Genomic DNA, 23,799 nt, shown 5'->3' with positions numbered 1-23,799 from the left:
AGAGGTGGACGCGTCTGAGGCCGGTATTGGCGCCGTGCTTTCACAACGGTCAGGCGCGCCACCTAAACTCCGCCCCTGTGCCTTCTATTCCAAGAAGCTCAGTCCAGCGGAGCGAAATTATGACGTCGGGGACAGGGAGCTGTTAGCTGTGGTACAGGCCCTTAAGGTGTGGAGGCACTGGCTTGAGGGGGCTCAACACCCTTTCCTCATTTTGACGGACCACCGTAACCTGGAGTACATCCGGGCAGCGAGGAGGCTAAACCCTCGGCAGGCTAGATGGAGTATGTTTTTGACCCGTTTCTCTTTTAAGATCACCTACATCCCTGGGTCACAAAACGGTAAGGCAGATGCGCTGTCTCGGCGGTATGACGGGGAGGAGAGGTCCGTGGAGCCCACTCCCATACTGCCGGAGTCGTGTCTAGTGGCACCGGTGGTGTGGGAGCTCGATTCTGAGCTCGAGCGGGCATTACGCACCGACCCTAGTCCACCACAATGCCCGGAGGGCCGGAGGTATGTTCCGCTCGAGTGTCGGGATCGATTGATCTATTGGGCTCACACGTCACCCTCCTCTGGACACCCGGGTATCGGCCGGACAGTGCACTGTCTTAGTGCCAAATATTGGTGGCCCACGTTGGCCAGGGATGTGAGGGTTTATGTTTCCTCCTGCTCGGTGTGCGCCCAGTGTAAGGCGCCTAGACATCTGCCTAGGGGTAAGTTACTGCCCCTGCCCGTTCCACAACGACCATGGTCCCACCTCTCGGTGGATTTTATAACTGACCTTCCCCTCTCTCAAGGGAATACTACCATCCTGGTCGTTGTGGACCGGTTCTCTAAGGCCTGTCGTTTGCTCCCCATGCCGGGTCTTCCTACTGCCCTGCAGACCGCCGAAGCAATATTCACCCATGTGTTCCGGCACTACGGGGTGCCCGAGGACATTGTGGCTGACCGAGGTCCCCAATTCACCTCCAGAGTCTGGAGAGCTTTTATGGAGCGGTTGGGGGTCTCGGTGAGCCTCACCTCGGGTTACCACCCGGAGAGTAATGGGCAGGTGGAACGCGTTAACCAGGATGTGGGTAGGTTTCTCAGAACGTACTGCCGGGATCGGCCGGAGGAGTGGGCGAGATATGTGCCCTGGGCCGAGATGGCACAGAACTCTCTCCGCCACTCCTCCACCCAACTAACCCCTTTTCAGTGTGTTTTGGGGTACCAGCCGGTCCTGGCACCATGGCATGAGAGCCAGATCGAGGCCCCCGCTGTGGATGAGTGGGTGCGGCGCTCGGAGGAGACGTGGGACGCTGCACACGTCCATCTGCAGCGGGCCATACGTCGACAGAAGACGAGCGCCGACCTACACCGCAGTGAGGGGCCAGTGTACGCACCTGGAGATCGAGTCTGGCTCTCTGCCAGAAACCTGCCCCTCCGCCTGCCCTGTCGGAAGCTGGGTCGGCGGTTTGTAGGGCCATTTAAAGTCCTGAGAAGGTTGAACGAGGTATGTTATAGATTACAGTTACCAGTTGAGTATAAGTGTATTAACCCCTCGTTCCATGTGTCCCTTCTCAGGCCGGTGGTAGCAGGCCCACTCCAAGAACATGAGATCTTGGAGACCCCCCCGCCCCCGTTGGACATCGAGGGGGCACCGGCGTACACCGTGAGATCCATCTTGGATTCTAGACGTCGGAGAGGGGGTCTTCAGTATCTAGTGGAGTGGGAGGGGTACGGTCCGGAGGAGCGGTGCTGGGTGCCGAGGAGAGACATCTTGGACCCGTCGCTCCTGACGGAATTCCATCGGGGGTATCCGACGCGCCCTGCGCCGCGGCCTCCGGGTCGTCCCCAAGGCCGGAGTCGGCGCGCGTCTGGAGCCGCGCGTCAAGGGGGGGGTACTGTCACGGTTTCGGCCGAGGCTGCCGCTCTCCCTTGTTCGGGCAGGCTTCGGCGTTCGTCGTCTCCGGAATTCTAGCTGCCACCGATTGATGTTTCATGTTCGTTTGCTTTTGTCTGTTTGTTTCTACACCTGTTTCTGTTTTGTAGTAATTAGTGTCCTATAAGTTTCTCGTTGTGTTTGTCTTGTGTTGTGTGTGATTGTTACCGTCAGTTTGTGTATTGCTCGGTTGAGCGTTATTTTCTCCACTGTTTGCTGGAGCGTTCGTTGCACTTGTTTGTGCACTTATTCATTTTGTCGCACCTGTTTGTGCGCATTGTCTTTTCGCCTTCGTGCGTATTTTGCTGTCAGGCTTATTTTGTCCTGTTGCCTGTGTTTAGGCAGTAATACAGCTTTTTGGAATTCAGTCTGCTTCCTGCGTTTGATTCCTACACAACACCTACAACACGACCTGACAAAACTTGAGCGTGCATAACTATTCACCCCCCCTCAAAGTCAATAGTTTGTAGAGCCACCTTTTGCAGCAATTACAGCTGCAAGTCTCTTGGGGTATGTCTCTATAAGCTTGGCACATCTAGCCACTGGGATTTTTGTCCATTCTTCAAGGCAAAACTGCTCCAGCTCCTTCAAGTTGGATGGGTTCCGCTGGTGTACAGCAATCTTTAAGTCATACCACAGATTCTCAATTGGATTGAGGTCTGGGCTTTGACTAGGCCATTCCAATACATTTAAATGTTTCCCCTTAAACCACTCGAGTGTTGCTTTAGCAGTATGCTTAGGGTCATTGTCCTGCTGGAAGGTGAACCTCCGTCCCAGTCTCAAATCTCTGGAAGACTGAAACAGGTTTCCCTCAAGAATTTCCCTATATTTAGTACCATCCAACATTCATTCAATTCTGACCAGTTTCCCAGTCCCTGCCGATGAAAGACATCCCCAAAGCGTGATGCTGCCACCACCATGCTTCACTTTGGGGATGGTGTTCTCGGGGTGATGAGAGGTGTTGGGTTTGCGCCAGACATAGCGTTTTCCTTGATGGCCAAAAAGCTCAATTTTAGTCTCATCTGACCAGAGTACTTTCTTCCATATGTTTGGGGAGTCTCCCACATGCCTTTTGGCGAACACCAAACGTGTTTGCTTATTTTTTTCTTTAAGCAATGGCTTTTTTCTGGCCACTCTTCCGTAAAGCCCAGCCCACAGTGGAGTGTACGGCTTAAAGTGGTCCTATGGACAGATACTCCAATCTCCGCTGTGGAGCTTTGCAGCTCCTTCAGGATTATCTTTGGTCTCTTTGTTGCTTCTCTGATTAATGCCCTCCTTGCCTGGTCCGTGAGTTTTGGTGGGCGGCCCTCTCTTGGCAGGTTTGTTGTGGAGCCATATTCTTTCCATTTTTTAATAATGGATTTAATGGTGCTCTGTGGGATGTTCAAAGTTTCTGATATTTTTTTATAACCCAACTCTGATCTGTACTTCTCCACAACTTTGTACCTGACCTGTTTGGAGAGCTCCTTGGTCTTCATGGTGCCGTTTGCTTGGTGGTGCCCCTTGCTTAGTGGTGTTGCAGACTCTGGGGCCTTTCAGAACAGGTGTATATATACTGAGATCATGTGATTGCACACAGGTTGACTTTATTTAACTAATTATGTGACTTCTGAAGGTAGTTGGTTGCACCAGATCTTATTTAGGGGCTTCATAGCAAAGGGGGTGAATACATATGCACGTACCACTTTTCCATTATTTATTTTTTAGAATTTTGTGAAATAAGTTATTTTTTTCATTCCACTTCACCAATTTGGACTATTTTGTGTATGTCCATTACATGAACTCCATATAAAATCCATTTAAATTACAGGTTGTAAGTCAACAAAATAGGAAAAACGCCAAGGGGGATGAATACTTTTGCAAGGCACTGTATGTGCACTTGTCCCTCTCTCTCTTCCCCTTTCTTTCTTTCTTTCTTTCTTTCTTTCTTTCTTTCTTTCTTTCTTTCTTTCTTTCTTTCTTTCTTTCTTTCTTTCTTTCTTTCTTTCTTTCTTTCTTTCTTTCTTTCTTTCTTTCTTTCTTTCTTTCTTTCTTTCTTTCTTTCTCTCTCTCTCTTCTTCTCCTCTCTGTCCTGCAATGACCTAATGTACCCTCTGGGCAGCAAGGCCAAATAACAGGAGAGCGGTCAGCTTCCAGGAAACTCTGCCATGGACTCAACTCAATCAATACTCACTACAGATGATGGTATCAGAGTTGTACTGGTGGAGACTGGAGATGTCTCCAAGAGTAAAGGACGTCATGCTGCTTGCTTAGCGAGTACCACTTCCTCATGATTCGGCTCACACCGAGGCACGCCTTGAACCCAGGACCTCTACCTTGCTAGCACACGTGACCGCACTCCTGTAGCATCTTATCAGTCAGCGCCACGCAAAACGCTAGCTATTCGGTGGCGCAAATGGGGACACTTTAGGCTGAGGAGTACGTTTTGCACATCCTCATGTGCTACACAAGCACAGGTCCAGAACCAGTTTTATGATCTAAATCAGGTTTGTAAAGCTCATCCTAGGGCAGTTCTTATCTGGAGAAAAGTTTAATAGCAGGACCTTACATGATAGAGAGCCTTCAAAATCTGAGTTAGAAAGATATGGATGCAGTATAATGACAGACAGTTAAACAATGGTTTCGGGACGGAATGGGAAGACTTGGATCATCTGAGTCTGTGGTGTTGTTTCTGATCCCCAACACTGGGTCAGTCTATGTCATATCGCCCCGTCCTGGTCAAAGGCTCTGTGTCACGGATTCAGCCGAGGCTGCTCCTCCTCCTTGCTCGGGCAGGCTTCGGCGTTCGTCGTCCCCGGAGTACTAGCTGCTGCCGATCGATGTTTCGGTGTTTGTCTTGTTTGGTCTTTATTGTTTACACCTGTTTCCCATTATGTTGGATTGTATTCCCTATATTAACCCCTGTCTCTCATTAGTTATTTTGTGTGTTATTGTTCGTTGTCATTCCGGCAGTTGCTTGTATGTACAGGTCTTTGTGTTTTCCTCCCTGTTTGGAGGTTTGTTGTTTTGTACGTTAGTTTTACTGTGTTCAGTAAAGTACGTTGCCAGCCGCTCTGTGTCCTGCTTTTGACTTCGCTAACCGCATACACGTCGCGTGACACTCTGTCATAATGAGAGACAGGTAAAGGACATTATGACATAATGCTGATTGGATATGAAAATTACATACAGTCATTATAGGTGGATAAATGGAAATTAAACAATAGGAACCCTTACATTATTCTTATCATTAGTAAAAGTGTAAAAAGCTGTCATCAGGGTACCTCCAAATGGGGAAAAATACTAAAATGTATTTAAATTAAATTAATTTCAGATGGGCCACCTGCAAGCTAATGGTAATTAATTTGATGCAAATTGAACTCACTCTCTCAGATGATTGGCTAAGCATGAAGCATAGACTTGTTTCATGACTGTTCTTTTGCATCCAAGCCACCACAGCTGTGACAGACCTTTACATTCTGGCTCGTTATACAGCTATGTGCCTGTACTGTTAGCCTGCCAAGCTACAATACTGTTAGCCTGCCAACCTACAATGGCACAATGTTTAAAAGCCATGGGAGATACAGCACTTTGCTCGCCGTGTTACTTGTTTGCATAGTAGGCATATGACTCATATATACAGTACTGTACGTGAAGGTCTTCACATGTTCTTTGTCCACGTGATCAGCTTTCTTATCTGTGGCTTACAGTCTCTGTAACAGAGCAAGGAGGACTTTTACGTATTTGTTTTGAAAAGTGTCCACTGTGTTTGTTACTTCCTGTACTGAGAGGACAGCTGATCACATACTTGCTTCGAGGCTGTGAAAGCAAGTCTAGAGATCCCATCTGCACTGTAGGCTCCACAGTGCAGGAAGGCCGAAGTTTGGTAGTAGGTACCAGTATGCAGATGGGTGCCATGGTGCAGGTGCCAATGTTAAGGTGGGCCCTATTGTGCAGGTGGGTTCCACAGTGCAGGAGGGCATACATGTACAGTACCAGTCAAACGTTTGGACACACCTACTCATTCTAGGGTTTTTCTTTATTTTTATTATTTTCTACATTGTAGAATAATAGTGAAGACATCAAAACTATGAAAGAACACATATGGAATCATATAGTTACGAAAAAAGTGTTAAACAAATCAAAATATATTTTATATTTGAGATTCTTCAAAGTAGCCACCCTTTGCCTTGATGACAGCTTTGCACACTCTTGGCATTCCCTCAACCAGCTTCATGAGGAATGCTTTTCCAACAGTCTTGAAGGAATTCCCACATATGCTGTGCACTTGTTGGCTGGTTTACCTTCACTCTGCGGTCCATTCATCCCAAACCATCTCAATTGGGTTGAGGTCGGGTGATTGTAGAGGCCAGGTCATCTGATGCAGCACTCCATCACTCTCCTTCTTGGTCAAATAGCCCTTACCCAGCCTGGAGGTGTGTTTTGGGTCATTGTCCTGTTGAAAAACAAATGATAGTCCCACTAAGCCCAAACCAGATGGCATAGCGTATTGCTGCAGAATGCTGTGGTAGCCATGCTGGTTAAGTGTGCCTTGAATTCTAAATAAATCACAGACAGTGTCACCAGCAAAGCACCCCCACACCATAACACCTCCTCCTCCATGCTTTACGGTGGGAACTACACATGCGGAGATCATCCGTTCACCTACTCTGCGTCTCACAAAGACACGGCGGTTGGAGCCAATAATCTCACATTTGGACTCATCAGACCAAAGGACAGATTTCCACCAGTCTAATGTCCATTGCTCGTGTTTCTTGGCCCAAGCAAGTCTCTTCTTCTTATTGGTGTCCTTTAGAAGTGGTTTCTTTGCAGCAATTCGACCATGAAGGCCTGATTCACACAGTCTCCTCTGAACAGTTGATGTTGAGATGTGTCTGTTACTTGAACTCTGTGAAGCATTTATTTGGGCTGAAATATAAGGTGCAGTTAACTCTAATGAACTTATCCTCTGCAGCAGAGGTAACTCTGGGTCTTCCTTTCCTGTGGCGGTCCTCATGAGAGCCAGTTTCATCATAGCGCTTGATGGTTTTTGCGACTGCACTTGAAGAAACTTTCAAAGTTCTTGAAATTTTCCAGATTGACGGACCTTAATGTCTTAAAATAATGATGGACTGTCGTTTCTCTTTGCTTATTTGAGCTGTTCTTGCCATAATATGGACTTGGTCTTTTACCAAATAGGGCTATCTTCTGTATATCAAAGGCATTAAGAAGGAAAGAAATTCCACAAATTAACTTTTAACAAGGCACACCTGTTAATTGAAATGCATTCCAGGAAACTACTCATGAAGCTGGTTGAGAGAATGCCAAGAGTGTGCAAAGCTGTCATCAACGCAAAGGGTGGCTACTTTGAAGAATCTCAAATATAAAATATATTTTGATTTGTTTAACACTTTTTTCGTAACTATATGATTCCATATGTGTTATTTCATAGTTTTGATGTCTTCACTATTATTCTACAATGTAGAAAATAATAAAAATAAAGAAAAACCCTGGAATGAGTAGGTGTGTCCAAACGTTGACTGGTACTGTAGGTCCCAGTGTGCAGGAAGGCTCCAGCATGTAGCAGCGTCAAAGGGACTCTGCTCTGTCTCTGCTCTTCTCTGCCCCCTGAACTGTAAGTTTGGCCAACTGTATAACCAACTGATTATGGAACAGATTATGGAAGTCGACAAACAATTTCACTCCCGCTCTCTCTCTTTCTCTCTCACATGTCAAAATTAAACACTCATTGCCTCTCTCTCTCTTTCTCTTACTCTCTCTCTACACCTCTCTTTTTCTTTCACTCATGTTCTCTATCTAGACTCTGGTCTCCAGATAGATACATGAGGGACAGCAGATGAAACTTAATCAGTGTCACGCTTACAGCAGGTATTTTATTAACAGCTGAATTACTCTGCAACATTTCAAAGAGTATCATGCCATAAACCAGTGGCTGAGACTGATTCTTACATAAGAGATGGAAAAAACACACATAAACACACACGCAAGCACACGCACACACACAAACTCCATTAGACTAAACTGTGCCTTTCCCCGGGGTTAATGTTTAGAGACATTATGACTGCGGTGACACACAGCAGCAGCTCAGGAGACTGAAGGTCAGCCCCACATGCACCGTTTGATATTTTCCCTCTGGAACAACCAGGGACAAGGGGTTGGACCAAAGACAGGACACACACAGATCACTTAACCACTCCAGCGACATACCTGAGGCAAAGTCAACAGGCTTACGTAAGGAGACTTGCTCACCTTGGTGCTGACAGAAGTAGGCAGTCAGAGAGAGAGAGAGAGAAGGGAGATAGGAGATACTGTAGGTTAGGGTACATTTCATAATATAAGAATAATAATAAGCCATTTAGCAGACGCTTTTATCCAAAGCGACTTACAGTCATGCGTGCATACATTTTTGTGTATGGGTGGTCCTGGGGATCGAACCCACTACCCTGGTGTTACAAGCGCCGTGCTCTACCAGCTGAGCTACAGAGGACCAGACATATAAAAGGTGTGATGGGTCTGCAATCAAAGCCCATTAGGCCATTATGGTCCTGTATATGAATATATAAGGAGGCAACTAGTTTATGTGTGTGTAGTGAATGGAGGGACAGGGAAGCCAACCCGGGTCTCTGGTGTGAAAGGGAAACACCATACGCATTGTGCCAATAGGGTTAACCCACTTGGTGGGAATTGAAATGTGGCTCATATTAGCGAAGATCACTACAATATAATTGAAAAGACTGTGATGATAATATAGTGATAATATCATTGTCATATTGTGTTTCACAATGATATCATGATGATATGAATGATTATTTCACAGTTTCATGAATGTGAAGCTGTTTTCCGTCTTTGTGTCCTGCTTCGGGTCAGACAGACTGACTGACGGTCGGACTTGTGGACGTGGTTTGGACCAGTCTGTCACAGCGAAAGGTCTTAGCTGGCAATGTTGACCAATGGCCTTTTCTATTTTTACTGACTGCACCGGACAGCCAGATCACAAGACTCTCTCTGTCCTTCAATATGCACTCTAAAGCACTTCATCAAAATAAATCAGCAATGTTATTACCAACACACACCCACAAAGGTTACTGTAGCCCCCTCCCCCATTTCCATTCCATGATCCTGAATCCTTCATTGCTAACCTAGGGCCAAATTCTAATTTGAGACATCTGAAAGTACTGTAAGTACTGTGACATCATGTGAGTTCCGGTTTACATCTGGCTCAAATGTTACCTGGTAACGTGTCTGAATTCCATATTAAACACTCTCCTTCCTCACCTTCTTTTCTCCGTCTTCTCACAACTATTCCGGGATTTTTGGTGTGTTGACATTGGCCCATCTTGGGTCTTGGTCCATATTGTGGGAGCCTGGGGGGAGCCTGTGTTTTATGCTGGAGTTTGAATCCAGTCAGACAGAGAAAGTAACAAAGGGAGGGCGCCAAGTAAAGCGGTAAAATGAGAACAGAACACCAGACCAGTAAAGTACAGTTAGAGAGTAGGCCCAAGCACACACACACACAGGCAGGCATATGTGTTTGCACTGAAGGAGGCCATCCTGTTGTGGGCCTGTATATAATTTACAGTGTTCACAGAGGGACAGAGAGGCACAGACTGAGGGAGAGAAAGATAGAAGAGAGGAAGAGAGAATGTAAGGGATTGAGAAAGAACAGAGCTCAGTTATCATGCCCTCTCTGAGTGTATGTGTGTGTACTCTTTTGCAGACAATTGTGTGTGTGTATGTGTGCGTGTGTGTCAGCAGCTTCTGGCTTGCGTCCAGTAGGCAGCTGACAGCCTGGCACGTCGCCACACACAAACTTAACACCACGGCAACGTGCAGCTCGCCTTGTACACAGCCCTGGCAACACGGCCAAGGCTGTTCCGCTGAATCAACAGCAGCCACTGCCGGACAAATGGGAAACTCATTCATAAAAATCACACAGCAGTGGAATATCCCATTAGCTTTGGCTACAAATACATCCATATATGGCCATATAGGCCTACACAGTCATAAAAAGCCATACAAATCACATATTAAAGAAAATATTATTAATAACATATTAAATATATTATACATATTACAGCAACATATTGTGAATGTAAAAGCTAGAATCTGGCAATCTAGTGTACATTCTTTAAAAATGGTACATTCTGCCCCTTTATTTATTTCTCTGTCTCGCTCTCTCTCTCTCACACATACGCTGATATGATAACACACCTGTCTTGCAGCTGAAATAACAACAACCCTATTTTACCCAGCAGCACATTAGTTGTGTTCGATTACCCATACTAAGATACTGTATACTACATACTTAATGAGTGTATACTACATACTCTTAGTTCATTTTAGTATACTGTAAACAAATGGTATCCTTTTCAGTTAAGTGTACTAACGATTCACCTGACTACCGGAAGTTGATGCTGTTGCTATGAAACTTCTTGCTAGCTTGTTAGCATAACAAATTACTAGCTAGACATCTTACGACTTCATTAACAATATCCATTGAGAACGCACAACGACTATACCACTTAGCTAAGCTAAGAATCACGTGAATAATCAAGTCAATAAACGTTGGGTAGTTAGTTAGATAGCATATAGTTAATATACTGCCAAGTTCGATGTATTAGTAGCCAACTAACGTTAGGTAGCTAGCTAACATACCGGTACATACAAGCAACTGCTGTAATTATATGCTAAGCGTTTCGTAAGGCTAGCGTAGCTAACAAATTGTCAGCCAACATAATGTGTAACGTAACTTATTTGAAAAGTCATCACTGTTTTATTACATTGCTCAACATTTGTCATAATTAGTTAAAGCAATGAATTTGTATCCGCTCTAGTTTTGGCCATTTTCTTCAAATCTGAAAATGTTGTGAAGCCACGCCCATTTTCTAAATAATTATTATGGGCCCTAAAAGCACGGAAATAGTGTCCACTGCTTGTGTACTTCGAATTTTGTCTAATGTAGTACGACATCCGGGAACTTTTGGCATGCTAACAATATCCACACTATGACCAATAAGCATACTACATACTACATTTATGTCACAAAAAGTAAGGTTAGTGTGGTTAGTATGAGTATTCAAACACAGCTATTGTCTCCTGCAAAGATTAGTCCAAATGAGGACTAAAAGAGATCCTAATAAAATCAAACATACAACCTACTCTTACTATATGAACAGTTGGACATTGGACAGATCCTGTCCAAATACTGCATTAAATTATTACATTAAATGACATCATACAATATTGTATTTGATCATACAGTATGGCTCTTTGTCTGGTGTTCCATCTCTCCCTCTGAGCCAATGGGATGGCACGCTGTGTTAGAGCAGCAGCAGTCCATGCAGCCAGTGGGGGGTGATGATGACTTCACCGAGAGAGCAGGTGAAGACCTCATATGGACAATATTTATAGGAATGTAAACATTTGTGCAAAGACAGACACACAATTGTACAAGCACACACAGCTTGACAATCCTCTTTTGGGGATTGTATAGTATGTGTGTGTGTGGGTGGGGGGGGGGATCATGCTCCCTTTGAAAATCAGGATGACCCACATTCCCTCTCCTCCATCCCACACCCCTCCATCTCCCCAGCCCCCTTGATGTAGCCACGCGCCATGTGGTCGAGCCCCTCCGCGTCAGGTCTCTCTTGGTGACTGAGGCGAGAGGCAGAGAGCGTGACTGGGAGCGTGACGATGGGGGAGGACCAGACTTGGGGGTGGTGTGAGGGGGCGCAGGGGGACGAGAGTGGCAACTGCAGCTCTGCAGCTGTGGGACTACGTGAGTAACGGCAGGAACACACTCTTCTCCCCCCTCCCTCCCTCCGTCGTTCCCTTGCTTTCACATCTCTCTTTCTCTCTCATCTCTCTCTCCCCCTCCTTCACCCACTTGCTCCTTCTCATACACAGTCTTTCTTTTGCTACATCTCTCTCGCTCCCTCTCTCACACTCCCTCGATTCTCTCTCCCTTTCTTCTCGTTCCCAAACGGTGGAGACCTTGACAATGAGAGATGTGGCGCATTCGCCCAACAGGCGGATATCTGAGATAAGTGAAAGGAGAAGAAGGGAAGGCAAAGATCCCTTTCCCACACATGCACAAACACCAAATGTGGCCTGAGACGACCTGCCACACCATGTGTGTCCTTGTGTGTGTGCATTTGCAGTAGCACATAACTGCACGTTCCAGTCCTTATTATGAGCCGTCCTCCCTTTAGCAGCCTCCACTGCTTCACGTACCAATGCATCTATTCTTAAACTACCAAGTTTGGCTAATCTGAAACATACTCAGACAAAATAAGCCTTACAGCATACAACAACACATACTGTGTACTCTATATATCCAAGGCCCTATAGCATAAATACAGGGCCTCAGTCTCTCATTGCGATTAAGAGTAATCAAGTAAGCTTATATATGTGTGCATGCGTGCTGATATGAGGAGAACCCCTTCCTCCCTTTGGCCAGATAAATAGCTCCCTGAGATTACTTGTCACACAACAACACACACACTGGTGCGTCTACCATCTAATCATGTGACCAGACAAAGGGCTGCAATCTGGTCTGTGTGCACACACTCCTTAAAGGCCAAGGTTAGACACAATACAATTCACAAAGCACGGGAGGAGGAGGATAAAAAGAGGAGGAAGAGAGGGAGAGGGAGGAACAGAGGAAGAAGAGGGAAGATGAATGAAGTAAGGAAAGATGGGGGGTGTAGGAATGAACAGATAAAGTAGGAGAGGGAAGAGAAGAAATTGCAGTGAAAACCATCCAAAAAAGGGAAAACAGAGAGGGATGAGATCAGTCCGTCCATCCGTCCGTCCGTCTGTCATTCAAATCAAATCAGATCATATACAGCTTGTGTGATTGGTTGTTTCTGTGTCTGACACTCCGGCAATTCCATTGCTGCTAAGCTGCATTCAAAAACCTTCTCAACAGCACTGCACCGTGGTCTGCTGCTACCTCTACTGGCTAAATACAGATAGAGCTTCCCAGATAGTGGTTTGGAAGCCGAGACTCACTGGGGTGTGTGTGATGTGTGTGTTTTATTTTAAGACCAGCACAGACTAAACAACAATCCTCAGTGTTCTTGCTTTGAAAGTCAGGTTCAAGGTCTTGATAGTAGGACGCCAGAGCACAGCCTCTTTCAGAGCATAGCTTACCCTCCACAACAGCATATTGTCTGCTATAGTATAGCTAGTCACAAAGTGGATTTTAAAAAATCATGCTGTACTCAAGTTTCAAGTTATTCAAAAATAGTAATATAGTTGCCTCATTCAGCAGAGGCTATTATGCAAAGCACATACAGTATGTCACCTGTTGCCCTCCTTTGTTTTCACCCAATCATCCCTTTTTGTGTGTATTAATTACTTATTTTGTGTTTGCAATGATATTTTATTTAAAATATTTTGCATGCCTACATTTCTATGGTTTGCAGTGCCTCTTCCTCCTTTTGTGCTTTCTATATATGTTTTGTAAAATCCTCCCCCTTGGCTGGTCTCCATGGAGATGGGAGTTGGCCCAGGTCTGCCACACCTGGGCCTGATTGACTAATGAGCTACCTGAGCTCCTTAAAATGTAGCTTCCAGTTCACTTTGGGGCGGCTGAGAGTCTTGTGTGGTGTTGTCCTGTAAAAGAAGGAGAAGGAGAAGGAGAAGGAGAAGGAGAAGGAGAAGGAGAAGGAGAAGGAGAAGAAGAAGAAGGAAAAGGAAAAGAAGAATAGCAGGAACATGGAACATTCATATCCTGAGTATAGACCTGCGTCTCCCTATAGACCTGGGGCTTTCAGATGTCAGAACTGAGGACCTTGTTTCTCCTGTTAATAATAAATAATATATATATATATAAAAAATATATATATATATATATATAAAACAAATGAAAATTAAAAATATACTCTAAAAATTAAAAATTTAGAAAAATATTTTTAAAAAACTGTAAAGTGGTTGTCCCACTGGCTATCATAAGGTGAATGCACCAATTTGTAAGTCGCTCTGGATAAGAGCGTCTGCTAAATGACGTAAATGTAATGTAATGTAAATGTAATAATGATGATCATGGAGGGAGTGAAATGGAGTTTGAGGGAGTTGAAGAGCCAGTGTCTGTGAAGAGTGGAAAGAAAACAGAGTCGGGAAATGAAAATCCAACACGTGTCCACAAGGATTCTCCGACAATTGGAGTGCGATTCAAGGAAAAAGTCAAGCATAGGGTTTTGTCTGATCTGTTTTAGGTATCGGGGTGGGTGGAGAGTAAACTAGAAAAGGTGCAGTCAGTCAAGGTAGCGAGAAGTGGATTCATGATGATAGGGTGTACATTATCTCCCAGAGGGATCAAGCTGTGTGCTTTGGTCGACAGGGGGAACGAAAGGTAACGTGTTTTAGTCTACGGAGCAGAGCTCCTCTCAAGGGGGTGATAACAGTGCCTCTAAGTGTAGAGGTTGAGCAACTTAAGAAGGTTCCTGCCATGTGTGAAGCCTGACGATTAACCAGAAATCGAGGTGGCTGGAGGGAGGACAGTCTGGCCGTGATGCTGTGCTTTGAGTTGGAGGTTCTCCCTGATAGACACAAATGCTCTAACATCTCCCTAATGTTTTGCAGTGTTTTCGCTGCCAGAAGTTTGGGCATGTAGCGCAGTGTGTACGAAGGTACAGCCAAGATGTGGTGGATGTCTGGAGGACGAGCCCCGACGGTGTAGTAGTAACTGTGTAGGTAGTCATGAAGCCAGGTCTACAGAATGCCCGGTTAGTGAAACTGATACAGTTCTAAAGTCAGAGTAGGACAGGGTGTTACGCATGCAGAGGCAGTGAGAAGGGTTGAGGGTGGAGAGGGAGGGAACGCTCCCTCTGTTGCTGTGATAGAAGGGCCAATGGCAATAGTGAATTTTCCCATGTCAGCGTGTGGACCCCAGAAACTGTCCAGGTTGATGGTCATGAATTGTGCTGCGCAAGTAGAAAGCAGGTCTGAGAGAATTGCCATTATTGTGAAAGCGGAAAGATGTTTTCTGGAAGTTTGAGACGTAACTGCAGAGGATCTACAGACGATGTTGGAAGGAGTGCCGCCCTCCCAGGCCTGTGGGCCGAGGAGGGATTCATTTATCTGAACTCTGTAGTATGGATAGTGGGCTAGGGGTGGGTAGTGTAGTACACAGTATGTCGTTTTGGGGGGTTTTCTAGCAAAGAAAATAGCAGATGAAGTAGAAATACAGTTGGAGGTATTGCAACATATTTTATGCCAACCACCGTTAAACCCCAACGAAGAAGACTACTCTGGGGCGGCTGCTGGATAAGGAAGAAAACTACCAAATTGCCAACGCCGCTATCGTCACCGGACCACGTCACACCCCGCCGTCAATGACCTTGCAACCAGAAGGGGACCATAAACGTGTGAGTGTGGTCGAATACTTCTGTTCAGAGTGGCTCCCTGCTCATGCATGTTTTATATCGTGGAGCTCCGCCCCATAGGGGAGCTCTGCTCCTATTGGTTTACCCACTGCCCTAAGGCAGCATCAGCCTGAGACAACATTATGCACACACCTGCAGCCAATAGGAGTACAGGTGTCCCTATAAGAGGGGATGCCTCCCCTCAATCAGCCTCCCTTTATCTTCAGCGACTGGACTAGACTGAAGAAGCCAAGAAGAGACGAAGAAAAGAAGTGAAGACTCAGGACGAGAACGCCGTCAAATTTCCAGTCATCGACGTCGTCCTAAAATGAGCACACCAGGAGATTTTCCACCCCCAAAAGCTATTTTCAGAGCTCAATGCAGATGCTCCTCCATGGCGGCCGGCGACTCCCACGACTTATGTTTCGTGTGTCTAGGGTCCCAGCATGCCAAAGAGGGCGTCTGCAGTCCCCCTAACTGCGCCTCCTGTGCCCTCCTTTCTGAAAAGGAGAGGAAGCAGCGTTGGGCGTTTTTTAGGGAGGATATCCCCCTAGAGGACGTGCTGTCGATACTAGCCTCTGCTTCAGAGGCGTCATCCGACGGCGCAGACTCAGGGGATGATGGGGACTATGAGGAGGAGGCTGACATTCCAATGGAACAGTCAGACCCCGTCCCTCATACATTCAAGCCCCCCTTTCCTTTGGTTAGAGAGAGGGCTTGTAGTTCCTATGGTGATGACGACACGGGCTCTGAGAAGTCAGAAGCCCTGTCCTTCACCGCAGCGTCTCTGAGAACGGACTTTCCGGGTCTCATTAAGAGAGCTGCTTGACGGCTGGAAATACCGCTGCCCCCTATTCCCTCCGCACCGGAGGTTGACTTAATGGAGGGCGGCCCCTATTCCAGGCCAAGAAGAGCGGCAGAGCCTTTAGCTCCTGCCATGCCTTCATTGGCGAAATACGTCGAGGGCTCATGGGAGGCACCTTTAGCGGCGTGTTCGCCGGCTAAAACGTACCTCCCATTCACTAGAGTGGAGGGAAGGTTCCAGGGCCAAGCTAAGGGAATCCCCAGGTTAGAGAGCGCCATGGCGGCGTATCTCGTACCGGGTTCGAGTCCCTGGCCCTCTTCCAAGAAAGCCACGTTGCCATCTCAGAAGGACCGTCTCACAGCACAGCTGTTAGAGAAGTCCTTCAATTTGGGAGCCCAAGCTGTAGCAGCAGCTAACAACATTGCCCTCTTGGCAGCCGCTCTGTCCCGTTTAACCACGGGTAAGACAGAGCTGGAGGTGGAGGAGGCGTCTAGAATTTCTGGCGCCATCCTACACCTAACACAGGCATCGGCCGTCTGCTCGGGGAGGTCCATGGCCACCTCGGTGGTCGCGGAGCGACACCTCTGGTTGTCACTGACAACCATGAAGGAAGCAGAACATCCCTGTTGAACGCCCCCCTCTCTGACGACGGGCTCTTTGGAGTCACCGTCAAAGAGGCGACTGAGAGGTTTTCCAAACTGGACGAGGAAAATAAGCAGCTGGCCAGACACCTGCCACTGGCAGGGAGGTTAGGCCCTGCACCGTCTCGTAAACCATCCACTTCCGCCCCCCAGAGTAGACAGGGATCTACAGCGAGGCGGCGTATCCGGCGTCAGTCGGCGGCCACAGGAGGCAGGAGAGCGGGCCCAGCCCCCCCAGCAACCACGGTGGCCCCATTGCAGCCGGCGAGGGAGGTGGTGAGAGCGCCGACCTGGGCCCCTAAGGGAGGCCACAAGAGGAGGCGCACATGACGGGACGCGGGGGAGCGAATGGAGGACACGCCATCCTTGAACGTGACCACTGTTCCCCCCCACCCTTCGGTTGAAGGGATGGGTGATGATGTAAATGCTTTTTTGATGTGTTTCATAAAGAGTTGGCTCCACCTGACTTTGTCAAAAAAGAGCCCCTTTTCCATAATACGTCCGAGAGCGTTCAAATCTCACCCTCTCTCCCTTACCACTCTAAGCGCCGTTCAGCCCACCAAGGGTGCGTTGCTGAACAGGCATTCAGAGTAGGTTCACATAACACTTCAGGTATAAGAAGTGCTTCACATAGCAGACGGCAGTCTCTGTCAGACTCTGACATGATGATGCAGTCGCTATTTGGGGATGGCGCACTATCACAGACTAAGGTCTCTGTTAGTACGACCCAGACCCATGCTGCGTTCAAGGAGGGCCCGATTACCACGGTCACGAAGGTGCCCAGTGTATCGGCGCCCCCACTTTTTTCTGAACGCGCCAAGGCTCACCACACTGAGTGTAGTTCAGCCCACCAGAGGTGCAGAGCTGAACGCACACAGGAGGTGAAAGGAGGAAAGATACCAAGACACCGTCTTGGTTTATCTCAAAGAGACCTCACATTACAGACTCCAAGGAGTACTGTAGTGAGTGCCTCTCATAGCAGGCTGCAGTCTCAGTCAGGAGACATGATGACGCAGCCGCTATTTGGGGATGGCGCACTATCACAGACTAAGGTCTCGGTTAGTGCGATTCAGACCCATGCTGCGTTCACGGAGGGCCCGATTACCACGGTCACGAAGGTGCCCAGTGTATCGGCGCCCCCACTTCTTTCTGAACGCGCTAATACTCACCACACTGAGCGTAGTTCAGCCCACCAGAGGTGCAGAGCTGAACGCACACAGGAGGTGAAAGGAGGAAAGATACCAAGACACCGTCTTGGTTTATCTCAAAGAGACCTCACATTACAGACCCCAAGGAGTACTGTAGTGAGTGTCTCTCATAGCAGGCTGCAGTCTCAGTCAGGAGACATGATGACGCAGCCGCTATTTGGGGATGGCGCACTATCGCAGACTAAGGTCTCGGTTAGTGCGATTCAGACCCATGCTGCGTTCACGGAGGGCCCGATTACCACGGTCACGAAGGTGCCCAGTGTATCTGCGCCCCCACTTTCCTTTGAACGCGCTAATACACACCACACTGAGCGTGACTCAACCCACCAGAGGTGCAGAGTTGAACATACACAGAAGGTGAAGGGTAAGACGGTATCAAGGCGCCGCCTTGTGTTACCTCATAGAGACCTCATATTACAGACTTCGAGGAGTATTGTAGTGAGTGGCTCTAATAGCGGTTTGCAGTCACCTACGATGACTCAATCGCTTGCTGGGGATGGTGCCCTGTCGCAGGCTGTGGCCTCGGTCAGTGCAATTCAGACCCGTGCTGCGTTCACGGAGGGCAGGAATACGACGGTTACGGGTTTAACTGACGTTTCTGCCCCCCCTTTTGGTTCAGAACGCATTAATGTTTCCTCTCCCTTTCTTGGGAGGCCCGCCTTGGGCTGTTCCACCACCTCAGTGTTGGGGAACAGCGGCAGCAAGAGCCATAGAGGAATACAGGTCCTTCCTACTGAATGTACCACAGCTTCGCGCTCGGCCGCTTTCTCTGTATTGCTGGCAGTGGCAGCGAAGCTGCACCCTCTCACGCTGGCTACAACAGACGTTGCAGAAGGGTTATGCTCTCCAATTCCACCGGACCCCACCCCCATTCAGGGGAGTGGTGGAGACGGTGATGAAAACGCCTGAAAAGGTGGCCGCTCTGGTTTCAGAGATTACGGAACTTTTGGCGAAGGAGGCGGTCACAGTGGTTCCCCAGGAGCAAAGGAACAAGGGGCTATATTCGCCCTACTTCCTAGTGCCAAAAAAGACGGGGGGAATGAGGCCAATATTGGATTTACGCATTCTCAACGAGAGCGTAACCAAACGGCCCTTTCGAATGCTAACGACAAAACGTCTGCTGGAATGTGTCCAGAAAGGAGAGTTTTGTACGAGCATAGACCTAAAGGACGCGTACTTTCATGTGCCGGTACAGCCGCGTCACAGGAAGTTTCTGTGATTCGCCTTTCAAGGGGTGGCGTACGAATACACGAGGATGCCATTCGGGTGCGCCCTGGCACCTCGCACGTTTTCCAAGTGTGTGGAGGCGGCATTGGAACCGTTGCGTCGTCAGGGAATACGGCTACTAGCCTACCTAGACGACCTACTGGTTCTCGCCCCGTCAGCAGAGCTGGCGATCACTCACACAACACAGACAGTGATTCATCTCACACGTCTGGGGTTCGCTGTGAATTGGAAAAAGAGCACGCCCTGGCCCAGTCATCAGATTGTCTACCTGGGGATACAGCTAGACACTGTAATGATGAGGGCTCGAATTTCGGACCCCCGAAGGGTAGCCTTGTTGCTAGCCCTGAGGAAGTGTCGTCCGAATCACACGGTGACGGCGCTGTCGATCATGTCACTCTTGGGTCTCATGTCGTCAGCCCACTCTGTGGTTCCGCTGGGACTCCTGCACATGCGCAGGATGCAGCGATGGTTCGCCCAACTGAGACTAGACCCGTTGCGTCAACGTCATCGGTTGGTGGTGGTTCCCCTCTCGCTCAGTGCAGATCTGAACTATTGGAGAAACTGCGCGTTCTCATGCACGGAGTCCCGATAGGCAAAGTGTCCTCTTACATCCCAGTGTTCACAGATGCGTCTCTGACGGGATGGGGAGGGACATGTCAGACCCAAGCGATAGGAGGTGTGTGGCCTCCTTCGAGTCGCCACATCAACCTCTTGGAGTTGGAAATGGTTCGACTGGTTTTGACCCACTTCGCGTCTACCCTTCGGGGTCGCGATGTGCTGGTCTGGTCGGACAACCGGACCACAGTAGCCCACATAAATCGCCAGGGAGGAGTCAGGTCTCCTGCTCTCCATCGGGCGGCAGAGGAATTGTGGCTGTGGGCTCACGAGCACCTTCGCTCATTGAGAGCAGCACACATTCCGGGCTACTTGAACGTAGGAGCAGACCTCATGTCAAGAGGGGGTCCTCGAGACGACGAGTGGTGTCTGCATCCGGACATTGTTCTCCAAATTTGGGAACAGTTCGGGAGAGCCGAGGTGGATCTATTCGCGTCACGTGTGAACGCGCAATGTCCCCTATGGTTCTCTCTAAGGGAACAGGAAGAACCGCCACTAGGAAGAGACGCCTTTGCGCATCACCCGTGGCCGAGAGTTCTTCTGTATGCATTCCCTCCGCTGTCCTGCATTCTCCCACAGTTAGCCAGGGTGAGATCAGGAGGGCTGTCAGTGATACTGGTAGCCCCCGATCGCCCAGGGGCTCCTTGGTTTGCGGAGATGAGTCAGATGTTGATTGCGCCACCTTGGCCAATTCCACATCGACGGGACGCGTTGTCTCAGGCGGGGGGCACGATAGGGCGGTTGCCCATAATCGGCCAACCACTGAAGGCCTGGCTGCTGAGAGGGACAGGCTAGAGCGCCGTGGGTTATCTGATGCGGTGATCAGGACCATACAGGGTTCACGTGCCAGTTCCACTTCTAAGATGTACGCCAGTAGATGGAACATGTTTTCACAATGGTGTGTCACACAAGGTGTAGACCCCATGAGCTGTCAGGTTGAGAGTATTCTCTCTTTCCTACAGCTTATGTTTGACAAGCAGCGATCGCCCGCCACCATTAAGGTGTTTGCAGCGGCGATTTCAGCTTGTCATGAGGGGTTTGGCAGAGACAATGTCTTTAGCCACCCTCTAGTGAAACGTTTCCTATTAGGAACGCGGCGGCTTAGGCCAACACCTAGAGCCACGCTTCCTCAGTGGGATTTGGCTTTGGTACTCGAAGCGCTATGTAAGTCGCCGTTCGAGCCATTGAATCAAATACCCCTCAAGATGCTGTCTTTGAAGACAGCGCTGTTGCTCGCTTTGACTACGGCTAAGCGTGTTAGTGATTTGTGTGCTCTTTCGACGAGACCCGACTGCCTGGCCATTAACGGCGATCTGAGCAGAGCGGTGTTACGTCCTATCCCGGCATTTGTGCCGAAGGTTATTAGGAGTTCATATAGATCACAGACCGTGGAGCTGTGGGCTTTTTCTCCTCCTCCTCATAGAGAGAGGAGTGTAGAAAGGCTCCATCGCCTGTGCCCAGTACGCGCCTTGGCGTGTTACGTTGAGCGCACAGCAGCGATTAGGTCATCGCCTCAGCTGTTTGTGTGTCATGGTGCGGCTGCACTAGGTAGACCACTTTCGAAACAGCGTCTGTCTCATTGGCTCTGTGAGAGCATTGAGACAGCTTATGAGGCAGCAGGGCGACAGTTGCCTCAGGGTATCAGAGCTCACTCCACTCGTGGAGTAGCAGCTTCTACTGCCCTTTTAAGAGGAACAGGGGTAGAGGATATATGTAGAGCGGCGTCATGGTCAACACCGTCTCCATTTATCCGTTTCTATCTCTTGGATATGTCTTCTAACTCTTTGGCTCAGTCTGTACTCAGCGTGGCTGAAGGGAGACTTTGAGCTAGGAGGAGAGGAATGCAGGACTGTGGAGACAGGGTCTCTATCAGGTCCGCTTCCGATAGAAGGACATATTTTTGGCATGACTCCTGACTGACAGGTTCAGTACAGTAGAGGTCATGTATTGATCTGCCCACCAGTGTTTCACTGGAGTGAGGCGGGATGATGAGGGATAATAGTAGTAACCTGGGTTACGATACTATTAGACCGGTCATGACAATTGGACAGAATGTGATGTCATCTATCTGCTTGTTCAGATTAGTATGAATCATGTTCTGGGATCTGCCCACTAATCTCTGGGGTCCATTGATTGAGTGGGGCGGCCTACCGTGTACACAGTGTAGAGTGACACTTTGTGTCATTCCATTAGTGGTCGGTAGTATTGTAACAGGATACTGAGGTACCATCTATCTGCTAGTTCAGATTAGTATGGCCTGTATTCTGGTGATCTGCCCACTAGTCATTGGTGTTGCCATTGGGCTAGGTGGGGCGGGTCTTTAACCGATGACGCGGTATATTGTGACGCCTGTATGGGTACAGTGGTTACAGTACTGCGGGAATTGGTTGCAGCCATTGCTAGGCCTGACCTTTTCATTTTGATGGGAAGTGTTGGTCTCGGCAGGGAGTACATTTTGGAGCGCTACGCTCCGCCTTAAACCAATAGGAGCAGAGCTCCCCTATGGGGCGGAGCTCCACGATATAGAACGATTAGTTACCGGAGTGTAACTCCAGTTCTATGAGTGGAGCGGAGCCCCATAGGACTTAAGGCCCTGCCGACCCTTTCTAGTCTCGCTGAAGATAAATATCTCGGGAGGCTGATTGAGGGGAGGCATCCCCTCTTATAGGGACACCTGTACTCCTATTGGCTGCAGGTGTGTGCATAATTTTGTCTCAGGCTGATGCTGCCTTAGGGCAGTGGGTAAACCAATAGGAGCAGAGCTCCCCTATGGGGCTCCGCTCCACTCATAGAACTGGAGTTACACTCCCGTAACTAATCGTTTTCCTCTCCCCCCTCTGTCGCCTGCACTGTACCGGACCATGGGCTGGGTGCCACACACTTGATGACAACGGATGACGAGGAACGACTGCCAAACGAACAAACACACAAACCAATGGCAGATGAGCGACTGATGGGTGGTGGCAGAGGCCATCTTAACAACCCTCTTGCAGCAAGTGCTATCTCTGGGACTGAGCGTATGGTTGGCGTGAATGTGTGTGGCGTGAACCCAAGATTGTTTTATAAAAAACTTTATTAGCCTTGTCTGTGTGGTGGCCTGGGATCAAATAAACTGTTTTTTGGCACATGCATCCATTCTGCCCCGTGTAGATTAAAACCCACAATTGTGGTGTTTATAAGATCATTAGTGGTCTGACAAATTAAGCTATCAGCTTAATGGAAGTTAAAGCTTTCTAGAAGAACTTGACTGTCTAATGAGGTTGAGGAGATGGAGGTCTGACTTTCTCCCTCTTGGCCTCCTAGTCCTAGCACCTCCTCTTGGCATAAGGCTCCAGGAAGCTTCTCCTCCTCTTGACTCCTTTTTCCCTCTACTTCAAGGGATGAGGCCACTGGAGGGAAGCACCTGGTGTCCACCTGTGGTCCCTTAGTCCAGTCCAAGTAGTCAATATAATGTCCCTTTACAGGACTGGAGCTGAGCTGGGCCACAGGAGGTTGGATGAACCAACTTGGAAGGGATGGGCTGGTGTAGCCACTAGGAGGTGGTGGGTGTAGCCACTTTGAGGGATGGCGTTTCCATGGGCCTGTTGAAAGGTGCTGTCCCAGAAGACCTGTTGAAGTTAGGTGTACCATTGTAGCTGTTGGAGTGGTGTTCCCTGGGTGGGAGCTGTTGGGTTGGGAGCCAAGGAGCTGCAGGCACCCAGGTTCTGGGGGACGGTGGTGGCCAATGGCTGTTGGACAATATAGACATTCTTCTGAAAAGGGTTCTAAACAGGTTTCTGAACAGGAAGCTTTTTCAAGTAATTCAGAAATTCTGCCATAGTAAATGTGTTTCAAAATGAACTGGGCCCAGTTTCCCAAAAGCATATTTTGGGAAACGGGCTCCTGGTTGAATTAAATCTATTGAGCTTGCAAGTCCAAAATGATTAACAATTCTGTTGCAGCAGAGTTCTATCGCTCAGACATCAGTCACACATCACAATGGCGGTTGCATAGAAATAGAATCTCATTCTAGTTC

Source organism: Coregonus lavaretus, assembly GCF_964263955.1.
Source record: "Coregonus lavaretus genome assembly, chromosome: 33".
NCBI classification, from domain to species: Eukaryota; Metazoa; Chordata; class Actinopteri; order Salmoniformes; family Salmonidae; genus Coregonus; species Coregonus lavaretus.
The sequence above is the reverse complement of the archived record's forward strand: the minus strand, read 5'-3'. Positions refer to the sequence as shown.